Genomic DNA, 18,350 nt, shown 5'->3' on the forward strand with positions numbered 1-18,350 from the left:
ACTCTTCACCTTCGGGTTTCTGGAGAGCCGCTCCGCTATAATTCACCGGACTGTCCGGTGTGCCAGCGGAGCAATGGCTAAGAAGCGCAACGGTCGACTCCAACGGTCGCCTGCAAACGTGAACAGTGCGCGGACAGTTCGCATAGAGTCAGAGCAGCGCCAGAAGGCGCACCGGACAGTAAACAGTGCCTGTCCAGTGCGGCACCGGACTGTCCGGTGCCCCAAGATGTCAGAGCTCCAACGGTCGAAACCGTCAGAACCCTAACGGTTGGGTGACGTGGCTGGCGCACCGGACTGTCCGGTGCGCCCATCGACAGACAGCCTCCCCAACGGTTGGTTTAGTGGTTGGGGCTATAAATAACCCCCAACCACCACCACTCCAAGCATCCAAGTTTTTCAGACATCTCATTCAATACAAGAGCTAGTGCAATCAATACAAGACACAAATCAAAAGAATCAAAGCCTCTCCAAGTTCCAAATACACTCCAAACACTTAGTGACTAGAGAGAGAGTTTTTGCTTGTGTTCTTTGAGCTCTTGTTCTTAGATCGCTTTCTTCTTCCTCTTTCTTGTTCTCAAGACACTTGTAATCAAAGCAAGAGACACCAAGTTGTGGTGGTCCTTGTGAAGGGTATAAGTGACCCGTTTGATTAAGGAGAAAGCTCACTCGGTCTAAGTGACCGTTTGAGAGAGCGAAAGGGTTGAAAGAGACCCGGTCTTTGTGACCACCTCAACGGGGACTAGGTTTGCAAGAATCAAACCTCGGTAAAACAAATCACCGTGTCATCCGCTCTATTTCTTTGGTTGATTTGTTTTCCCCTCTCTTTCGGACTCAGCTTTATTTCTAATGCTAACCCCGGATTGTAGTTGTGTTTAAAGTTGTAAATTTCAGTTTCCGTCTATTCACCCCCCTCTAGGCGACTTTTAGTGATGCATGCTTGAAGAAGCGAGAACTAGTTATTGATCCATCCCTGACTCATTTCCAAACCTCTCCGTCGGCCTGTTATGACTTATGACATCATAGCCATTTATATGTTCAAGAATTCTTAGTTCACAAGACCATTTTTTATCACATCGAATGGATTATGGGAGCACCTCTCAAACCAGCAAGAAGTTGTTCGTTTGAACTACTTTGCAGTGGCTACTACTTTTTGAAGTAATACATAGTAACCTAAGAGTGAGACCCAGATGCAGCAGCTGCTGCTTCAATAAAATGGATGTCGGTGGGGCAGCGGCGACGGCGAAGGCAGCTTGCTGTGTCTCGAGGTTTCAGCCAGACGTTGTGGTGGGGGCTCTTGGGCGAAAGTCTCGGCGACGGTGACGCCCATGGGCGCCGCTTCCCCTATTGAGGGTGTCGTATCCCAGCGCTATCGTCCTTGGGTGAAAGCCTGGTCCATCGTGGGCAGGCGACGGTGGCGTCATGGTGACGTCACTCCCTTACTGAAGGCGTCACTTCTGAAGTTCGTCTCGGCCATGACTTTGCCTTCGGCTGTTGGTTCGCTTCCCGGCGCCTGGTTTGCGAGTGAAGGTGGGGTTTTGCAACGTGAAGTCGGAGCTGCTACGTGAGGGGATGTGGCTCGGCAACGATAACATGAGACGAACCTCCCTTCTTCGTGGTCTAGAATGTTTCGAAGGTCAGGCTAAAACTAGAGGCAAGGCAGAGGGTCAAGATTGGAAGTTGGAGCTTGTCTATGTCTTGAGCCCGACAACGATGACCTGTTGAGACCTTTCGCATCGGGCTGTCTCTCTGCTTTTCGTTTGGTTCGCCTGTTGGCTGCTTTGGGAGGTCGGAGTTGCTGGATGCTTTGCATTCTTGCTTGACAACGATGACCCTTAGTAGTTTTGTGTGCTCTCGTGTGGGGTTGCCGCTGCCTGTGTTGTTTGGGCACTCTGTGTCGGCGGTGAGTGTGGTGCCGTGTTGATGTCCCAATCCAACCGGCGAGCTGAGTTGTATGATATCGGCGCGTTGATGTCCCAATCCAACTGTCTGTTGTTTGTTGTTTAGTCTGGTCCGGACCACTTCTTTATTAATATAATCGACAACTCTCCTGCCTGGTTCGTTTCAAAAAAAAATGTCTGCCAAACAGCTTGCAAGCTGTTGAGATTTTCTACAATAATCCACGAGAAGTGTATGCCTTACTTCCTTCTCGTTGTGTTTTGTCTTGGACTAGCAACTCCTTTCTTTTGTGGTGATGCTAAAATGTGCTTTGCTTGTTTTTGTAGGGTATTGATCAGTGCAAGAGGCTCTAAAAGAAGATGCAAGGAAGAGTGAGATGAGGATGGTGATATTAAGAAGCTCGATAAAGGAGTCTGACGCTACTTCCACGACGGCATAACAGTTGTTGTCATCATCGATCATGAACTATGTATGGTTTGAGGATTCTGCCTCAACATCTGTTCCTGAACTCTTAGTCCGTGGGCTTGTTGATGTAGGGACGCTCGAGCTTTTAAGGTTTAAATGCCATTACTTGATGCAGTAATCCTGAGTTTTATAAATACCTATAATTTTGGTGTAACATTAGATCAAACCATCCTTTTGTAGTCCTATTCTCTTGGTGCATAGCACATAGCACTACGAATTTACTTCTATTAACATCTAGCCACATATCGGAATCATGATTTGTTCTGGCAACGTCTCTGGCTATGCTATCTCTCATTTTCCCCTACTCCTAAAAAATAAGTTTTAGATCGGTAAACTTTTATATATAGCAGCTGGAGACGTTAAACCCTACAAACTGGTTCAACCCAGTGCGCCCAACCAGCCTGTCGGGTGCGCCACCTGCCCCACGTGTGTTAGCGCAAAAAAAGGAATGCATGCATGAGTCAAACACGATCCAATGCATGCGCGTAAATTTAGGAAAAAATATGTGGCAGTTTCTATTTTTAAATGCTTTATTTCCTCCATAAATTTAAGATCGCTGCAACAGTCATACAGCTAGACACGTAAGGACTATTTTATGATATATATTAAGACTAAATATGCTACACTGTGTAGATAATTATGCAATTCGGTATACTGCGTAAAAATCTGTTACCAGCTACATGCGCACGAATTTATAATGAAAATAATGTGCAATGAAAGGAAATGAATTGCATGCATAGAAACAAAAAATCGTATTTAATGTTTAATTTGCTTCATAAATATAGTATCTCTCCAACAACCATGCAGCTAAACACATTAGAACTAGTTTATGATTTATACTTATACTAATTATACTACACGGTTTAGGTATTTATGCAATTCGGTACACTGCGTAAAAAAATCTAGCATGTTGTTCACTAGTGGACGCATCTCTAGTTTGGAGCGTAAAAACCTTAAGTTTTAAGCATAAAATCCCTCAATTATAAGCGTAAATACCTGGCCAATGTGAGAGGTTAATAGTTCTGGTAGGTTGTTACTACGATCCTATTTTTATGGCAGATTCGAAAAATATGGCAGCCGCATGCATGCAGTTTCTATTTTTATACAGATCCAAAAATTATGGCAAAATGCATGCATGAGTCAAACACGTTCCCTGGCATGCGCGTAAATTTAGAAAAGATATGTGTGACGGTTTCTATTTTAAATGCTTTATTTCCTCCATAAATTTAGGATCGCTGCAACAGACATGCAACTAAAACTCGTAATGACCATTTTATGATATATACTGATACTAAATATGCTACACTATATAGATAATTATGCAATTCGGTATACTGCGTAAAAATCTGCTAGCAGCTGCATGCACACGAATTTATGATAGAAAGAATATTCAATGAAATAAAATGAATTGCATGCACATAAACAAAAAATCGCATTTAATGTTTTATTTCCTTCATAAATATAGGATCCCTCCAACAGACATGCAGCTAAACACATTAGAACTAGTTTATGATGTATACTGAAACAAATTATACTACACGGTGTAGGTATTTATGCAATTCCTTACACTGCGTAAAAAAGCTGGCATGTTGTTCACTGGTGGACGCATCTCCGGGTGAAGCGTAAAAACCTTAAGTTTTGAGCATAAAATCTGTCAATTATAAGCATAAATACCGAGTCAATTAAAGGTTGGTAGCTTTAATAGGTTGTTATTACGATCCTATTTTTATGACAGATCCGAAAACATGGCAGCCGCATGCATGCGGTTTCTATTTTTATACAGATCCAAAAATTATGGCAAAATCGTGAGAGATTCCATTGCATGCACGTAAATTATGAACATCATAAATCAAGAAATTGTCTTTCCAATGTGCATGCAGTAAACTGATATACGAACTATGTGTTCAAGCATAAAATCGTACAGTTTTTAGCGTAAATAATACATGTGGTAGGCATAAAACACAATAATCGAAAAGAAAACTGCGCCGGATCGGAGGATGTCAAGCACGATCATCGCTGCGCGCATCTCGCGCCTTCCGTGACGTCGCTCGCTCGAACATCGCGTCTCATGCGTCGCCGTCGCTCGCACGTCGACGGGCGTCGCTTGCTCGCCGGCCTTGGAAGTGCCGCCTCCTCGGGGCTTCGGGGACACCACCGCTTGCCCGCACAAGGGCCCCGCTGTCGCTCGCCCTCTGGATCGGGGAACCGCCGCCACTACTCCGGATCGAGGAACCTCCGCCACCGCGCGTCGAGGTAATGGAGTTGCGGCCACCGGCCTAGGAACCGCCGCCACTGCACAAGGGCACTATCGTCGCTCGCCCTCTGGATCGGGAGCTGCCGCCGGTGGCCTGGGAACCGCCACCACCGCATGTCGAGGTCGGGGAGCCGCGGCCACCGTAGCCACCGGTCGAGGGTCCACCGCCGCTCGCGCTATCGGGCAACCGCCGTCGCTAATGAATCGAGATGAGGCGTGAAAAATTGATCCCTAGCTTTTATAGACGTCTGGACCTGGTCCGGCTCGACCGGATTGCACTGTCTGGCCTGGGCTTCCTTTAGTTATTGGAAGCCCAGGGCTCCTAATATACAATCTATCTATATATATATACTAGGTGTGTGCCCGTGCGTTGCGATGGCGTAAAAATTATTCGATAAATGTTAGTACACAATAATTACATGAAAACGAACAACATATATATCAACCCCAATATCTCACATATGAGGAGTGGACATGTCAGTCGGTAATAGCAAGTGATTGTTGACCAAAAGCCGTGAAAGGTGAGATTAGGAAGAAGGGATATTGGGGAAGTAATCTTCTATTTCTTAATTGCCAAATGTTCGAATACAAGAGATAAATAGGCATTATCTGCTGTCAGGTTGTGCTAACACTGGTGATGTGGTCAGATGTTGCCTCAATGCATGGAAGGCATCTTCGCACTTCTGACTCCACACAAACTTGGTTTCTTTCTTTAGAAGCTTAGTTATGGGCTTCGCGATTCGAGAGAAATCCAGAATAAATCTTCGGTAATAACCTGCTAATCCCAGAAAGCTCCAAATCTGACGGACAGTCGTTGGTGGCTTCCAGTTCATCACTTCTTGCACCTTATCAGGATCAACACCTATACCTGCCTGAGAGATAGTGTGACCCAATAATTTAATCTCCTTCAGCCAAAAATCACATTTTGACAACTTGGCATAAAGGTGGTGCTCTCGCAGACGTTGAAGTACTACATGCAAATGCCCGGCATCACTACAACCTTTTAGGCCTTCTATGACATTGTGAATATGTCACTAACTAGCGTTTATTTGTCACATGTTGTATTTTAGTGACGCCACTGTGACGAAAAGGTCATTGTCACAGAAGGTGCGTGTTAAATAGACTATAATGACAATCATCAAAAAATTGTCATAGATTTTATGACGCGCATCAGATTCGTCACTAAATCTATGACACTCTATTTTGTCATAAGTCTCTCTTAAAATGTTACGGTTCGTACTACCATGCATTGCCACGTGGCTAATGTTGACGACGTGGCAAAACCTTTATGATAAAAACATTTATCAGATTTAATCATGTGGCAAGCCATATGGCAGATAACGTGGCAAAATTGTTGTGACGAAAAAATTCGTCATAAATTGGGAGACGATGGCTGCTGATGTGGCAATGCATTTGTGATGAATATTTGCATCATAAAATGTGATGACATGGAAAGTGATGCGGCAAAACATTTGTGACAGATATAATCACCATCAGATGAAACACATCATATGAATTCATATCATCATGGAATATTACACATCACAACCAAAATATCATATGAATATGTTGAACACAAATATTTCATCCATCAGAGAATCATATAACTTCAAAACATATATATACAAATCCTTTAACTTAAAATCCAAAGCAAATCCTATAACTTCATCTCAAAGTATTAAACATTAAGAATAATTGAAAATGATAGTATAACTTCACATCTAGAACTACTACGGCTGCAGGTCCTATAGCGGTCAGGCAGACTTAAGATGGAGACAATGGCCATGATTGAAGCTTAATAGTTGATGAAGGAGGTTGTTATTTTCTTCCATCGACCTCTTCATACTATCAATGGTCTCCTGAGATGCCTGTGCCGCTACATTAGAGGATCTCCAGCTCGACGAGGCCAAGCGACACGAGCCCCATTGTAAGCCCAAACATGATCCCTGAGAAGAGTACGAGGAAGGAGATGACCACACAATCACTATCAGTCAAACGAAACAATGAGCAAATAGTAAATTTTGTACATCAAATGAATACCTCTCCAAAGGCAAGAACAAATGTCACTAACATAATTACAACAAGAACAAGATGAAACATTCTATCAAAAAATATAGGAAGTGCCTGAAAAGGTTGCAATGAGGTAAACATAAAAGTCAATGGTTAAAACAGAATGGAGTGCAAAAGATATGAGAAAGAAACAGTATGTGACCTATGCTTTACCTATCAATGACTTTAGAATACATAAATAAGTATACGAGTATCAACTGGTGAAAGAACACTTTTATGAGAAATGTGATAGTAGATTTAGGACTCAGAAAATAATATTGACCAAATATACATACACCATATGATGTAATTGGACTAACACAAAATGAAAGTGCTACAGTTGGATGATGAAAGAAGCTAGTAACAACTAAATTTAATATATTATATTTTAATAAGTTGTAAGCGTTTAGTTGTCAACTAAAATTAAACAAGATCACTTCTCATATGTCAAAGTGTAAAAAGTAATATTTTTAGATATAGTAAAGTATGGCTCTAAAAAGTTTTCTAGACGTGCCTTTTTACTTATCACACTTATCTAAACTATGGCTAGGAACCAAACAGCCCCATGGTAATTGTGTATTTGTCATTCTAAAAATAGTAAACAGAGAGATGACCACTGTATCGATGATAAGATTGTCAAAAGTTTCTGCTACGATAAACCAATGGATGCAGGAAGAGGACCACCCAAGTCCATGTTGTAGGAGAAATCCCTACCAAATATAGGTGGCAATCACCTCACATGCCTGAAAAAATGTTAAAATTACAATCGATGTGCTTGTTTGGGGACTCAAATCAAATCAAAGTGTAAAAGATGAAATATTTCATACAAGGTCTGCAATTCGGATAGAGACTGGATGTCACCTGAAAGGGACCCTGAAAATCCAAAACTTGACAGTCTTCTGCAAGAACAACCACCATGAAACAACACAGTGAGGGATGAGTTGCTCATCTATAAAAAGAGCAAATATACCAATCATAGTAATATCTAAAATAGAGCAATACGTTAGTATTAAGATAATATTAGTATTAAACCACTAGAAGCCATCGATACAAAAAATATTGATAAGATAAACAAGCTTCTTAGCTAGCTAACATCTAAGGTGCGAACAAAAGAGAATTACACTAGAGAATTCTAAAGCCATGAATACAAAAGAGAATTACACCAGATGAGCAGATTAATAATTCTTATATGTTATCCATCAACACATGGTATTAGCTAGCTAACATCTACGGTCTTGGATATTTCTCTTTCCAATGGTATGCCCCTTCTAACCACATTTCTCCAGCATAAGAAAATTGACTACTTGGCAGAAACTCTACCACTATTATTAGTTTCTAATGTATCATGTTTTAACATGCATCTTCCATGAGATAGAGGGAGAACTGCACAAACTGAATTTGGTCCATTGAGCCCATGTGGGATGCGTCATGGCTCAAGTAATGGTTTCTGAAATCAGCTCATGCTATGACTGGTGAATGCTCTGCTGATATCTCTATCTGCAGGTTTACTCTTTCTGTAATCTACAAACAGTAAACTATATTATGGTCATCAGGATTTTTGTCGGTGTTAAATTCCTTCATGTGCTTTCGTCATCCATTATGATTAATTATGTGGTTAGTATAGTGTAAGCCTGATTCACCAACAATCTCGACGTAAACATGCTAATATCAACAACACTAGCTGAGACAAACTGACAGAGAGAGAAGCAGCAAACAGTCCTACTGATGTTGTATCAGCACTGAAATGTAGTCGACAGCCTCGCTCCAGCTGTCCCACCAACGCACAGCCGCGGCCGCGCGCCTACTCGGCATCCGTGCGCCCACGTACTGCACGCTAAACCATAGAATGCCAGAAAAAGGACAAGCAAAAAAGGTAACTAGAACAGGGGCGGATTCGGAGCAGGGAGAAGAGACAGGAACCCGACGCGGCAGGCGACATTGTTGGCCGCAGTGGCCGATGGGCGTTGGAGGGCTGAAGGTGCCAGACACGTGGTCGACTGATCACGTGCAGCCGTGCAGGGGCGATCGAGCACTGGAGTCACTGTGGCGCCGCCGTGGAGGTGTGGAAGTGGAACTGTCGGCGCTCGACAAGTCGGCGAGGGGTGGACGACGGCACGACGCAGATCCGTGCAGACTGCGGTCCGCCACGTCGGATCCGTGAAGCGTGAAGGCCACAGGCAAGTGAAGGATTCACCACCACCACCAACCGGGGTGGCTCGCGCCAGGCGCCTCCAGCCGCCGGGATTGATTGAGGGAGCACGGACACGGAGCAGCCAGGTTTAGGTTGCGACATCGTGTACTCATGTGAGGGAGCAGCCGTCAGGAGTGGAGGACACGAGCGGCGAGCGCTAGGGCTTGAAGCCAGATTTTTTTGAGCCAGTTATCTAGATTTTGTGGGCCGAAAACGTCTATGGATAAAAAATTGGGCTATGTCATGGCACGTATTTTTTGGGCTATGTCCATGTGGCCCCGGGTCTTAATTTGCCCCTGCCCCTGATTCTATTTTTTATGGTATATGATTGTAAGTGGAGCCTACGTATGGTGAGTTCCATATGGTTGTGACTCAACTTAATTGGACGTGGTGTACAGGGCTGCTTTCATGGCGCCAATATTTTTGTTGTCACACGATGGATTTTTTAGATGGTACCAAATCACATCTTACAATTGAAAGTATTTCACAGCAAGGTTTTATCAATTAAATTCATATTTTGTTTCAAATTTTAACAAAGTGATAGGGTAATATACACGCGCACATATACAACTGCATGTAGTAAAGGTCATATCAAAATGTTTTTAAAAATTGTATTTTTTTAAAAAAGTATATATTTTTAATGGTGTGTCACGTGTACTAACATGGATAATAGTATTTTTAAAACAAAATACATCATATGTCTATGACGTATACACAGTGTGATGCAATAGCGTCATAATTATAATGTAAAAAGATTATAACAATAGATTCTTATGACAATTCCTATATTATCATAGAATATTGTCACAAATATGATGCTAAAAGTATGTTATGACGGTTTTAATGATGAAGGTTAAATTTTCGTCATTATACTGAGCCATCTTCTGAAAAACGTCATAAACAAGGTGATCTAATGACGAATTACTCTATTGTCATCAACTATTCGTCATAGAAGGCTATAAGTGTTGTAGTGCATGCTCTTCTTCGTTCTTTGAGTACACCAAGATATCATGAAAACCACTACGAATTTGTCCAGTTCGGGCATGAAAACAGAATTCATCAGATACATGAAATATGCTAGTGCATTCGTCAGTCCGAAAGACATCACCAAGAATTCATATAGCCCATATCTGGTTGAGAAAGCCGTCTTCGGAATATCGCTTGCTCGTATCTTGATCTGATGGTAGCTGGAGTGAAGGTCTATCTTGGAAAACACTTTGGCTCCGACCAACTGGTCAAAAAGAACATCAATACGAGGCAAAGGATACTTGTTCTTGATAGTCACCGCATTGAGAGGGCGGTAATCTATACACAGCCTCAAGCTTTCATCTTTCTTCTTCACGAACAGGGCTGGACATCCCCAAGGCGAAGTACTTGGGCGAATAAATCCCTTATCCAGCAACTTCTGCAATTGCTTCTTCAATTCTGCCAACTCAGCGGGTGGCATTCGGTAAGGCCTCTTGGAAAATGGTGTCATTCCCGGTTGCAACTCGATGGCGAATTCAATATCCCGGTCTGGTGGCATTCCTGGCAATTCATCAGGGAAGACGTCTGCATACTCACAGACCACTAGAATCTTCTTTAGAGGTAACTCCGTCATAGAGAAAGCACATGACTGAGTAGAACTCTGACTGGGCAGAATTAAGGTGAAGGTCCCACAGAACGGGGAATTGATTTCCATGATGCGGCTGGCTACATCAAGCATTACTTGGTGCAGGGTCATCCAATTAGCTCCCAGAATAATATCCACATTTTCCAAACCCAAAACAAGAAGGGTGGTTTTGACTATGTGGCTTCCTAGCTGAATAGGCACACTTTGGTTTAATTGATTAGTTGCAATTTTACGCCCAGGTGTGGCTATCATAAATGACCCTTTTGAGTGATAGAAAGGCAGTTGACATTTAGCACTGAACTTTTGGCTAATGAAACTATGGGATGCACCAGAATCAAACAGAATTAAAGCAGGTCGATTATAAACTGAAAAGATACCGGTCATGATGGGAGCTCCCTCAGGTACTTCCTCTAGAGTAGTGAAGTTGAGCTTCCCTTGCCTGACTTGTACCTTCTGCTTTCTTCCCTTGTCTTGATTTGGTGCTGGCATCTGCCTTTGCTGGTTCCTGGGACAATTCTTGGCATAGTGGCCCACATTACCACAACTTAAGCACTTGTTCCCATTGCCCTGGCAGAACTGCTGCTGCTGCTGCTGAGGCTGATTGTTCCTTGGAGCGGGAGCTAGAAAGCGGTTGGGTGCCGGCTGCTGCTGCTGAGGTGGCCTGATCACCCATTTGCCTGCCTGCTGCTGAAAACCCCTACTCTGATTGTGAGAAACAATCCTGAACCTCTGGGCCTGAGCTGATGGTGTTGTCATTGGTGCCTTTCTCTTCTTCTCTGCCCGGTGAGCTACAATACATTCCTCCTGGGAGATGGCCAGGTTGACCAACTCATTGAAGCTATCAGCCCGGACAGTGTTGAGTCGTTCCCGCAGCTTGGTGTTGAGACCCCTGCGAAAGCGGTCTCTCTTGTTCTCATCAGAATCGGCATGGTAACCTGCATACTGGCACAGGTCGTTGAAGGCCTGAGCGTACTGCAATACCGTGCAGGTTCCTTGATTTAGTGCCAGAAACTCATTCAGCTTGCGATCGAGAATTCCGGCGGGAATGTGGTGCCCTCTGAAAGCGGTCTTGAATTCCTCCCAAGACACTTCACGATCAGCGGGGAGCATAGCACGAAAGTGGTCCCACCAAGTTCGAGCAGGGCCATGAAGCTGCTGCGCGGCGAAGCGAGCTTTGGTTTCATCAGGACAGTCTCCCGTGAGGAGGGGAAACTTGGATTCAACGACGCGGAGCCACACGTCGGCGTCCAACAGATCCTCTGCCTTGGTGAACAAGGGTGGCTGCGTGCTCAGGAACTCCTGATAGGTTGCTGCTACCGGAGGTCGCTGATGCTGGCCTCCACCATGATGATGAGGGTGGGGCTGGCGCTGCAAGAGCTGTCACAGAATCTCATTTTGCTGGGCCATCAACTCCTGCACTATGGGAGCTGGAAAAGGTGGTGGGGGAACCTGCTCGTTCTGCCCGCGACGCTGCCTAGCTGCCATCTGAAAATAGATATTGTCGCCGTTGTTATCCCATCTCATAATTTCGAACGACAAGCTATTATCTCATATGGAAGGAAAAATACCATAATCATAATATTAGGTTCGAAATGAAGATAACATGGTTACAAAACATCCCACAGATTTCAAAAGTTCACAGGGTTACATCAATTAGGGGAAAGTACTCGTAAGCCTAGTTCAAAATCTGACATTAACTAAGCTCGCGTAGTTTTCTATCCGCCTAAAGCGTCCAAGTGACTGGTCAACCCTGAGCGGTGGAAGCGACACTGGATGCGGGTGAAGGGGGCATCGCGGAGGTAGTCCCATTGGCACAAGGGGCTGGTCCTATCTCCTCGGGAGCCTCTTCTCCCTCGCTTCCGGCCTCATTGGCCTCCATCTCCAAGTGGTGCATGTCTAGGTGGTCATTTGCTTCTTCGAGTTCCTGCTGCACATCATGGAGCTAGCTCTCCAAGACATCAATAGTGTTGTCTCGAATCTCCACCTGCTGCTCCAAGGTGGTAATGCGCTGGCTCAGCCTTTCCACCTGTAGTTCCTTCTCCACCAACTCGGAGGATAAGTCGACCACAAAATCTTCTCGCATGTCGAGGGTAAGCTTGGTGGTTTGAGCGATGTTAGCAAGGTGTGCCATAGCATCGCTCTGCAGGGCCTGAAGGCGGTACAACGCACTCATGCACTAAACAGTGACCCTCCCAACCAAGTCAGGATACATTGCCCACACATCTTTCACATGGCTCACACGGTTACACCACATGGGGTCATCCTTTTTCTCAGCAGGGAAGAGTCCCAAGGGGTGCATCACCATCTCCAGGGGATGGTAGCCACAGAAGGTCGTCAGAGTCTTCATGGCTGCTACCTCAGTGGTGTCGTTCGTCCTGAATCCAATCGTCTCAGAGTCAAGAGAACGCCAACCCGGCTGAAGGGGATGAGCCTCCAAAGTCAACCAGACCCGACAACGAGGTACCCGATGCTCCTCATACAACTGCACTGTGTACAAAGGGGGCGTAGGGTAACCGGCGGAGTTAAGCACTTCCCACAAGATGGAGGGAAAGTCATCGTGAGAAAGGAAGTCATAGCTAAAATGAGTGTCTCCTCCGCTGGCGGGGGTGGGTGAATTCATCTATGGAAGGGTATCAAAGGTAAAGATTATGGTGGAAGGAACAAAAATAAAAGAGCCTGGATGGTTTTAAAAGGAAGCGGGTTAACTCAGGTTTTAATTCCTTTTAGTGTTTATAATGCATGCATGCTGGGAGTAACGTTTCCTCTCCGAATATAAGGGCGCTTTAAGGCATCCTTAAAAATCTAAGTACTGGCCCACAGGGCCTACTTAATTAGCCACCTATTTCTCCCTTTATTCCTAAGGCCTTTCGTCCTAGGTCTAGCGGTCTAGTCCTGACGATTCGTAGCAGTTTCTAAGCAAGTTTTAGATTTTGAAAATTGGTATTCATGGTTTATTGTCCCTCTCTGTGGTGGAATTTGCTCCGATACCAGCTGTGGCTGAACCGCCCGAATTATTCCAGCTTAAGTGCCTAAGTCACGCCTCAGGGGCCGTAACACATTTAAATCGGAATAACCCGTCAGTCCCTCAGATCGAGTCTGATTAAGCCACTTAACTAGGATCAAATTCCACAATCTCACTCGAAGGTGAGTCACAGAAGAAATACAATAAAGCAGGAAACCTCAAATTAAAGTACTGAGTTATTACATAAATCAGAGTTTTTCAAGTTGCTGACAAGAGTTCATAAAATAAGATGCAGCGGATAATCGATGCCGTCGGTAGCGAGGAAATGGGCAAGGCCTAGCCCACTACTCCTCGTGCTCCTCTCCTGACGGAGCAACATCCCACTCGACCGTCCAACCCGGTGGCAAGGTGGTAGGCCAAGTCACACCATCAACCATATTCTGAAGCGCACCTGCAAAATTATGCCACAAGCAAGGCTGAGTATACTAATACTCAGTTAGACTTACCCGGTGTGAGGAAACTACTCCTCTACCTCTAGACCATGCAGCTGTTTGGCTGAGGGGTTTGGTTTGCCAAAAGCACTAGCTGTTTCTAAAATCAATTCTTAGCTTTTCAAATTCTAGTATCATTATCTTTAACTCGGTTTACTCCTTCTAAGCTACATGGTAACAAGCATTTAGTTCAATCAACAAATTGTCTCATGTAACCTCATTTCACTTCTTACTTGATGTAGTACAAGGGGTCAAGCAGTCTCATTAGCTGCGAGAAGCAGACGATTCGAATCGAGTTTTTATCCTTGCAAGGTAAACCTAAACACACGACATGTCAGGTTACTCCGACCACACACATGTCAACCGTCCCCATCGATTCCCCATTCGTGTCCAGGCCTCACCGCCTTGGCATACAATGCTTCACTGACCCCAGCTGCCGCCGTGCAGTGACCGCACTTGTTCCCACCATAGCTAGCATGGGATACCCAGTCTCAGGTCGCATGAGAGATAAAGTCCATGCCCGGCTTTAGTTAGGTACTTGGTTTACTGGTTACCATATTTCCCGACATGTGCTTAGTACATTCAAAAGCTTGACTCAGGTATCCATACATTAATCTTTAATTCCTTTTTCCCGTCTCATGGACAAGGCATCCTCCCTGGATCCAAGTCCATAGACCAACAAATACCCCATTATCAAGATGAATACAATCAATTCCTGACCTCACGCGAGTGCTAGAAAAATCACTCGACTTTTATCGAGATCCTAATTTGCATAGCAGCTACTCGACCTAGCATACTAGTATCCATCTCAAAAAGGTATCCTAAGTTCATGCAACTAGTGGTTTCAAGCAATTCCTACACTTAAGTGCACATTACAATCCTACAAGCATTAAGTGTAGTAAAGTAGCACTTAATAATATGGTTATGCATAAAAACCGGGGCTTGCCTTCAATAGCTGGGGCTGCGAGGAGATCCTCGATAGCAGCCTCGGGAGCTTGCTCTTGGTCCTCCTATTGGACAGTTCCTTGCTCGGGGGTGAGCACGTACTCTCCGTCAGCGAGATTACAATCTAATGAATGCAATGAGTAAGATACATGCACGATATGATATGTGCATTAACAATTAAACTTTTGATGGTGAGTGATCTACTCAATTTAGATATGGTTTAATCTTGCTACTAAAGATTTTTGGTGTTATACATAGTAATTTAAATCACACTCAGTTAAACTAAGTGGTAAGTTTATTTTGGTGTTCCACTAAATTCTTTTTAAAATTTTAGTGAGAATTGTCAAGATTTCAAGTTGGGCTTATTGGGGCGAGGTTTATCTTTCCTTTCTTTTCCTTTATTTCCTTTATGTTTTTAGAGTGGGTTTGAACTACAAGTTGTCTTAATAAATTTCCAAAAATTCTGTAAAAATTACAGTGGCTTATTACTGGTGTATAATTCTTTGTACTAAAAGTTGGGATTTAAAAAGTGAATAGTTCTCTCTAGACAAAATTATAAAATGCTAGGGCAGAAGGGGTGGTTTGAACTACAACTACCATTTAACAGAAGATTATTCCTTAAGACATATTTTTGCTGGCATCTGGATGTTATAACATGACTTTGCATAAATTTCTAGCCATTAATACTTACCAGTTATTTTATTATGATTTTCCAAGTTTTCTAGTTAAAGGGGTGCTTTCTACTACCACTATATTTGAAAAATATCAAACAACAGATTTCTGATTTTTCCTAGTTTCTATTTTGTGCAAGAGCAATCATTCTGAAGTTTGACATCTTTTTGCTTAAGGGAAGGGGTGGTAAGAATTATTTGGATTAAATGGCCTTTTTCATGAAGTATTAGTAATAGGCATTATTGTGCATCTTTCAAATGGGTTTGCATTTTTCTCTAGTGGCCTATCTCATTATTGATCTAGCAAAATTTTATTTGCCCATTATTGCATTATTTGGGTTACTCATGATTTATTTAAACTATGACTCATTATCATGTTCTATTTATTTACCCTACTTAAAATAAGGGGCTGTGGTGTTTATCATTTTTGCAGTGGGGTTTTGGTGGTTACAAGTCCACTGGATTTTTATTAACAAATTTGGGTCTGGTTTTATAACTCTAATAATTGTTTTCTAGTTGGAATAATGCTAAATAAAACATTCCACTTTAATTCTATTCTGGACTAGTGGTCTTTTTATTTTTCCTAGGTTCTTTGTTACTTAAGTAGGCTAGGAAAAATAATTTCATTCATTGTTCATTATTTTCTAATGCCTTTCTGATTTTCCTAAGTTTTGGGTAAAAATGGCTTTTAATAGATATCCCTACTTGAATTTTCAATACTGGAGTTCCTACTATTTTTAAATAGTGTCTAAATGTGGTTTGAACATCTACAAATTTTCTTAAGTTCAGCACAGAAGCATAACTAATTTTCTTTAATTAAACAAGATTTGGTCAGTTTCTGTATTTAATTCTAAACTCAAAAATTTAGAACAGAAAGCATACGGTTCAGTATTTTTAGTTGGTAGTCCATAATATTTAGAATCCAGCAAAATTGGTTTGACAATTTTTAGTTAAGTATCTCTTAAGTTATGAGTTTTCTAAGTTCTCTGTTCATTAAAAAGATTAAATAGAAATGATTAAATGGAAATCTACTTTGCAACGGGGTCCCTGGCGAGTGTTTTCAAGTTTCCTTACAGACTAGTCCTTGGGCTACTATTCAAATGAGTCACTGACAATCCAGAAACCCCCCTGGGTTCTTCTAATCCTAACCCGAGGTCCTTCCCCCAAATTAAATAGTACCCGCGGCGGAAGAAAGGGCGGAGGGGCTTACCGGCGGCGAGACTGCTCCGGTGAGGTGATCGAGGGTGTAGGGGAGGTCCTGAGGGTCACAGCGATGTGCGGGTCGCCGTCAGGGATGATCGGAGTCGGTCGGTCCACGTGCGCAGGCGGGGGAGCTCGGTGGCGGCGAGGAGTCCGGCCTGTCCAAGGCACAATTGACCAATCAAACGGGTCAGGGAGCTTCACCAGGGATCAAGGAAGGGGTGCGTGCGAGGAATTGAAGAACGGCTCACCGGATTGCTCGGTCTACGCGCGCAGGCGGGCGGCCGAAGTCCGACGAGGACGATCCTGGCTTTCCGGTGAAGTTCTGCCGGGTCCGAAGGCTGGGAAAGCTTCACAAGCTAATGGCAAAACTAACCGAGCGGCTGGCGTGGCTTGGAAGTGACTGGAGTGGGCTGGCCACGGTGGCCGAGGCTCTGGTGGCAATGGCGGGCGGAAAAGAGCTCGCCGGAGTTAAGGAGGGGCGTCTGGCCGGCAAAGGTGAGCATGGGGTGAGGTGAGGCGCGCCCGGGGAGGCTTTATAGGAGCGGGTGGGCACGGCCAAGAGCAAGGGCGCGCGACAGACTTGACCGAACGCTGGGGCGAGCGCGCGGGGGGGTTGGGCGAACGCCGGCGTGCCGACCAAGGTCGAACACATGTGCACGTTCGTTCTGCCCAAGTTCTGGCGTGTGTGGTCATTCATCTGAGCCTGCTCTCGCCTTGGTCAGTGCACAAAACCTCTTCTCCTCCCTACAAGCTACTGATCTTGTGTGGGGGTCATAGGATTTTGCCTACTGGTTTCAGAGATTTGGAGCCCTGAAATCCGGTTTGTCTCTCTGCTCGAACCCGAGGCAAATCCAGGGTTTTGTCGTGTTTAGGGCTCGCGTCCCAATGCCATCTTCTGGCATGTAACAGAGGGGTTAGTTAGACACATTTTTGTTAATGGGGTCATTAGGATTTGAGCCAAGGATCAAGGTGAACACGCTTGGTCTTTGGCTCAAGGTCTGAAATTCAGAATTCTGAATTTCAGAATTCCCTATTGAATCCCCACTTGAGAAGCTTGTTTGAGGTTTTATTTAAATTGTTTTGGCCAAGCTTCCTTAATCTTTATTGTTGCTTATTAAATATATTTCAATGTTTATATTTTGCCTAAGCCATGATTCTATATTTTTCATAATCTTTTGCCCCTTTTCTTCAATTTTACTTAAAGAGCTCAATTAGGGTTGGTATTAGGGTTTCAACATTTTGTTCTTTTGAAAAGCTCATTTGTTTTGATCATGATGCTTTTAAGTATAAACTTAGTGGATCCTTTATTCTTAGGTCAATTTGATGCTCAGGCTCACATGAAATGTTGATTTCTTGGGTTAGCACTGAAAGAAACCCTGGGTGACACTGGGGTGTCACAAAATAAGTACCACAAATATCAACTTTCAAATTGTCACTGTAAGATTGGTAGAAAGCATAAAAATTTTCCAGCAAGTAGACGTGTGTATTCTGGCTTTTAAAGGTTGAAAGTTGAGAGCACCTAGAGGGGGGTGAATAGGTGATCATGTAAAATTCAACACTAATAGCCACAAAACTTGATTATGAAAGTTAGAACGGCTAAGTGCTTGAAGC

This window comes from Zea mays, chromosome 7 (genome assembly GCF_902167145.1).
Source record: "Zea mays cultivar B73 chromosome 7, Zm-B73-REFERENCE-NAM-5.0, whole genome shotgun sequence".
NCBI lineage: Eukaryota > Viridiplantae > Streptophyta > Magnoliopsida > Poales > Poaceae > Zea > Zea mays.